Here is a 6214-nt window from a genome sequence, read left to right as displayed (position 1 = left end):
ACATCACCTTTTTTGAGTTGACGTACACGTTGATCGCTACCGCAATGAGCTTGCTCAAACACGCTCGTCACTGGTCCTTGTTGCTGGGAGGTTTAGACTGGCATCTGAGTATTTTCTAGTTCTTCAAGCTCTTATCTCATTTTCTCTTCGTCCAGCTTTTTTGCGACAGTGGCTGCAATCTCCAGCTTCTGTTTTTCCAAAGTCTCGAGAAATAGATGCTGCTTTTCTTTTCGCGCAGCCGTCAATGCTTTTACAGCCTTAACAGCTCTCTCGTCATTTTGTTTTACGTTGAACGTCTGTTCCTCCATCATACTTTATCGAATCTACAGCTTCAATAGACAAATCAGGTCCTTCTGAATTATATTTTTCAACGTACTGCTGATTGCATTGAAAAACAAAGCTGGACGAGTTAAATCAACGTGTTTAACGGTGCTCAATATCATAGTCAAAGGAGCTATACCTATAGCACACGTTGCGTGCTGGAGGACTGTGTTGTTATCAAGATCATTTTTCAGGGCAGCATAATCACCCACGTGAATGAATCTCTTGAAGAGTCCTGTGTATGCTAACGTTGCCATTTTACTGAGCCCGGCGCCTATGCTTGTGCTCATCTTTGCTATATGTTCCGTTTACACAGCAGTCACCTCCTACGGATCCTCATGCTAACATCGTCATGCGTTACTCTCCTCCCGATCAGTTTTTTACTGTTTCCACTGCTTCAGCAGGAGTCAACCGAATATGATAGAGCTCTAGAGAGCTATCTTTGCATGTTTCTGAGCTAACCTTTATTGATAAGTAAGATTCATCCCAAAATAGTTCTTCTAGGACCTCCGTCATATTGACTTTAAGTTATGTCTTTATAGGGTGTTCCTCTAAATTATTACAAAAGTCAGGCCTGATATACTTATCGCAAGCAAAAAAAACCATGACATGATATAATAAATCATAGCACCTCGTTACCACCATCACCATTATTGAATATTAGTGTAGCGGTATATCGTCTATTCTCTACTCCGAACTGCTTAACAATTTTTGGCTTTACTACAAGAAATTATTTGTCCAGCATCTGCTTGGAGTTGAGGTAAGTCTAGTTCTATTCCAATGTGGGGCATATCAGAATTTTAATACCGTCCGGCCGGCGTTAAGCAGACGGATTCAGAGCTCTGTCTTACCTGCGCTAGTCGCGTCTACGCAAAGAAGCTGACCTTCTATAGGGTTCACCATTTCAATAAGAGTTGAGAAACATTTTTCAAATGATGACCACTTATTAGAGTTAGTATAAAAATTATGGTTGCGAACGCGCGCGATGCCCTTTTCCCCCGCGTGACTGACCTGTGTCAGTTGGCTAAAGTATTGAGAAAATATGACAACTGTGGTATGTATAAGTTTATAGAGGAATACATCCTCACGATGAAGCACTTGATTAAAGTCGGGCTCTTTAAAGAACAGAGCGGCATCTCGATCAGACAATACCTTGAGTTTGGGGCAATTTTGGGTAAGAAAGATGATGTGCGAGCCAAGACTGGTCTAGACTGGTCTTTATTAGTCACTGGGCTCCAATTGAAGTTTATCATATATTGGCAATTATATCTATATCTTTGCTTGCAAGATGTCTATCCCCGCAACTGAGTATCAGAAAGCAGTTGTTGACGCTGTGTATCACAGCGCAGTGGTGAGCATTAGAGCTCTCGCCGTCTCTTAAGGCTTAAAGAAAACCAAGCTAAAGTCGAGGACTGAGCTGTGTTTTGATATGCGAGACCCCGGGAAGTTTATCGGTTACTTGAAGTTCAGTAACGAGGATCGGCAGGTAATTTTCGATATGATATGGATCCCAGCCAGCCTCGATCCCAACCAGCCTCGCTCCCAACAATCAAAAAATCGATGTAAGACTTATAACGCTTGCGAGTACAGCGGCAGCTACTAGGATGACTCTATTCAGTGCCACCACCAGCGCGGTAGCTTTCACTCGCACCCAAATAGCAGCACGAAAGCTCTCGTTTTTGAACGGCACAACAAAGCCATGGAGGCTCTCACTAAGGCGCTGGGCAAGACTACGCAAAGAAGCGCACCGAGAACCTTGATAAAATCAACCCACGCCTTGCAGCTGAGGGTGCATCCAAGTCTCTACTCAACAGCTGTGGGATGGGAGCCATCTCTACCGTGAGATGATGAGTGCCAGAAGAGAGGAGCCTGACCATGAAGTTCTCAGTCTTCCTAAAAGAGCAGAGCTCTGGCAACTGGGCCGTTAAACTCTATTTTTTCGAATTTTTTTACCCATTCAAGTCAGTCAACAATCAGATCATGGAAGCTGCTAGTCCACAGGTTCCTAGAGATGATGAGACCAGCACATAGTCTCGATCCAGGATTATCTCGTTCTTTACGACACACAGTGGAGTATTTATGGTAAAAAGTTGATCAAAATTATTTTATGGCTTTTAACAATTAGATAAACAATTAAAAGCCGTTTGAAATCATAATATAATATTTAAAATAATTGTGCAGGTTTTTTTTTACTCAAAACATACTTTTGCATATAAACCATACAAAAAGAAGTTTAAAAAAAAAAATAAAAAAAAAAATAAACAACAATATAAATTGTTAAACTTCAATTAAAACATTAAATGCCTTAAGAGTAAAAATGTTTAAAAAAAGTGATGCAAATACAAACAACTTAAACAAAAGGATATATACAAATACGCATACTATAAAGGTGAAATAAACCCTACTATAAAGGTAAAAACAAAATAAAATAAAAAAATATACTTAAAAAACGATAAAAAATAAACATTAGTCTGATTCATTTTCGCTAGATGCCTCCTCTTCATATTGTTGTAGTTCGTTCAATGTTTCTGGTTGCAAGAACTCTAATGCCTCACTGGAAATAGCATTTCTTTTATTCTTGAGCCTCTTTCTGACACTGCTCAACAAAGGATCGGAACTTAACAGAAGTCTGTTTATGATATCCCTATTACAAATTTCACTTGAAAATTTCCTCGAGAAATTCTGTCTATAATCACGGAAGTGCTTGTTTCGAGCCTCAGCCGCCTCTTCCGATAATTGACCAATAGGCAATATAGCTTGATCAATTATTGTGGCACCATGTTTCAATATCTTGTGTATTGTAGGAGCATTGGATACCATCCATAAATTTCAACATAAAGTTCTGCTGTCAGTTCTGCAAACTTTTCAAATTTTTTGATATCTATTTTATATCCACTTGACAAGGTTTCCAAAATGATACTACAATTTTTAATAAGTCCAATGTTAACTCCTGTAATGCAGGATGAGGTTTGAGGGTCTGAGAAAAATCTTCTTGATGTATTGCCATCATTAGTATTCCCAAAACCTGCAGTTGGAATATCCACCAGCAGCCCCATTTTCTCTTTGAATTTGTTTTGAATGTTTTTTTTTTGTTTCAGCTACAGTTATTTTATCATCTTGTGTTCTCGCTTGCCATTTTTTTATGGGAATGTGGTATGATAAATGTAGTAAACATTCGAAAAACCTAATCCTTGTATGCAATACCGATAAACCAAATTTAAGGGCATCTGGATTATCTATGTTTTTTATGGTAAAATTATTAAAGTCTTTTGATGTTAGTCCACATATATAGCACCTCATAGTAGATTTCGTGTTGTTTGCAGCATTGCATACTTTTGCATCAACCATTGTAAATGCCAAGGTATGCTTTAAATGTATAATACCACCTAAAAACTTCGATATTTCAGTTTTTTTTTAAGCCTTTTATTTGATCTTCTTCATAGCAGATTTCTTCAATTGTTATGTCTTTAGTTTCATGGATAAAACGAATTCCAATTAGGCGACAATATCTTGTAGAAGAGGGCACAGGGTTTTGCCAAATAATCTTCTGGCTACCAATATGACATATAAGCCGTGGAGGCATAAATGAACTTTGAAAGATGTTAGAGTCACTATCTGTACTATTTTGGAATTTTTGTTTAAATGTTTGCTGCTGTGAGCCATCACAACCCTATTTTGAAAACATTTCTAAATTGCTTCTTTCTTCTTCGTTTAAGGTTTCCAAAACTTCATCTAAATATTCACACAAGCGTCTAGTTGTATGGTCTAGAATATCTTGTAGTTTAATTTCACAACATGTTTCTGAAACTGTCATTGACTCTTGTGGAGGATAGCATTGTTTTTTTGATTCTTTCAAAAGCGAATAACATGGATAAATAATTTTATTAGCTGCATGAATTATTTCATATTGTCTCCTTGTCATATTGGCTTCCACAAAAATTGATAATGCTTCCGATGGTGTGTGTTTTTTTATAACATTCGTCTGAGTGGAATTGAAGTTTTCTCCATATTTGTTTGCCTTTTCCGGTGAGCAACTAATATCTTTCATTATTCAAGACGCATCACAATGTCCTGCATTACGCTCACTCATTTGGGCAGCATAGGTTAGTTGTGCATAAGATAATTGGTCTCTCAAAGCTTTTGTTCTACGCCTCTTGCTTGGCGAACTCAACAACTCGAAATCTTTTGATGGTCGACCAGGCCTTTTTATTATACAGGTGGGTAAACTTACCATTGAGCCATAGTTCATTGTGCTTCAAAAAACGCTCTTCTAAGTAGTTAGCAGCTATCCATTTTTGTTTAAAATGAAACTTAAAAGTATTTAAGGCGTTTTTTAGTGAACTTTGTTCATTTTCAGTACATTTTGTAATAATTTTGAGATGATCTTCTAAAAACACAATCTGTCATCAATTTTTTTCTTTGGGCATTGTTTCATAACATCGTAGAGTTCTTTTCTAGTCATCTCTTTCACCATTGGTTGGGATTCTGAAAAAAAAAAAAGAAATAAGTTTTTATTCAAAAGACAACGTTTTTGTCGTATTATTTAATCAAAATTAAATTTTAAAAAATGGAAGATTTATGTGGAACATTTTATTTCAAAAATACTAACTAGAATAACTAATGTTTAAGTTACATAAAAAATCTTTGCTAAATTCGGCTTAATTCATATACGAAAACAATTTTGAATAAAGTATTTACAAAAAAAAATCTAACAATTTTAGTCTCGAATATATATTTAAAAAAATCTCACTTTGTTAAGTAAAATGAAGAAACTATACATTTATTTTGTATGTACATACCTTCTTCTTCAACGTTCATCGTGATTTATTAAAGGTTTTACAGCATACAAGCTTAAATAATACTTTTAAAAGTTGTGTTTGACAGGAAGCGTAAAAAACAAATTCAATGAGCTCACGCGAAGTCCGAGTTTAAACTTTTTTTATACCTGGAAGGGGGAGTGGGCAACACTAAAATTGTTGTTTAGTGATGTAGCCTTTATAAATCTTTCATGATATATAGTTAATAGTACACTTTTACAAAACTTTTGTAATCGACTTTTGATCGACTATTACTTTGAAATACTCTACTGTGCGACATAGGTGAACACGGGCTCAGGGAATGGTGCAGTTAAGCTTACATCAGCACTGGCACCCAAAAGCATTTTGGTAGGCCTGGATTACAATAGCTTGGTCTACATGATTTCCGGGCAGTCGTAGTGATACGAGTGCTGTGTTGATCTGTCCTAGGCGTGTAGTCACGATTGACTGCCATTGTGCATGGGATTGATCGTATGCTGCTTGTAGGTTGTTGTGGCGCTGAAACTTAGCCTCCACAAACTTCAAGAACCAGTTCTGAAGATTTATCACAGCTGTCGCCATTATTTTTTCTTCCTGAAATTATTTAGAAAAAACATTTTTAACTTAGTATGAGGTAACTTGCAGTGAACATGACTATGTCTTTCAGAGAAAATCTCAAAAAAAACCCGAAAGGTAAACTTAGACTTGCTTCATGCTAATAGAGAGGAGTTTGACCAATATATTAGTGGATTACAAGGATCGAAGCGTGTTCAATTGAAATAACATCTGAGTAGCATTTCTCAAGCTGATGACGCATTAAAGTACGTACCTCCCCTCCACAAATGGAAAGCCGCGAGGTCTGTTGCCCATATCTTCTCATCAATTCCATAAAAAAATGTCGCTTATATAAGGAGAAGACAGGCATAGACCTTGATGTTTATGCTGAATGGGATACTGATAAGGCTAGAGCTGTAAGTGAGGCGTAAAACTAAAAGGCCATTCTTATACTGTGGGGAGGTGCTCTACTCCACCCTCCCCACGGTATAAGAATGGCCTCTTAGTTTGATCATCGCTGATACCATTACATAACTATAGCT

General features: G+C 37.0%; 1 pseudogene; it reads right to left on the bottom strand.

Moving 5' to 3' along the window:
* Positions 1-3724: 3724 nt before the first annotated feature.
* Positions 3725-5219, bottom strand: LOC149890555 (uncharacterized; annotated as a pseudogene).
* Between the last annotated feature and the right edge of the window lie 995 nt (positions 5220-6214).

This window comes from Hydra viridissima, unplaced genomic scaffold, assembly GCF_058129835.1.
Source record: "Hydra viridissima isolate aposymbiotic clone 2 unplaced genomic scaffold, HvirCarnegie_v1 scaffold_3, whole genome shotgun sequence".
Lineage (NCBI taxonomy): Eukaryota > Metazoa > Cnidaria > Hydrozoa > Anthoathecata > Hydridae > Hydra > Hydra viridissima.
Note: the sequence above shows the minus strand (reverse complement) of the source record. Positions and strands in the feature narration are given on the sequence as shown.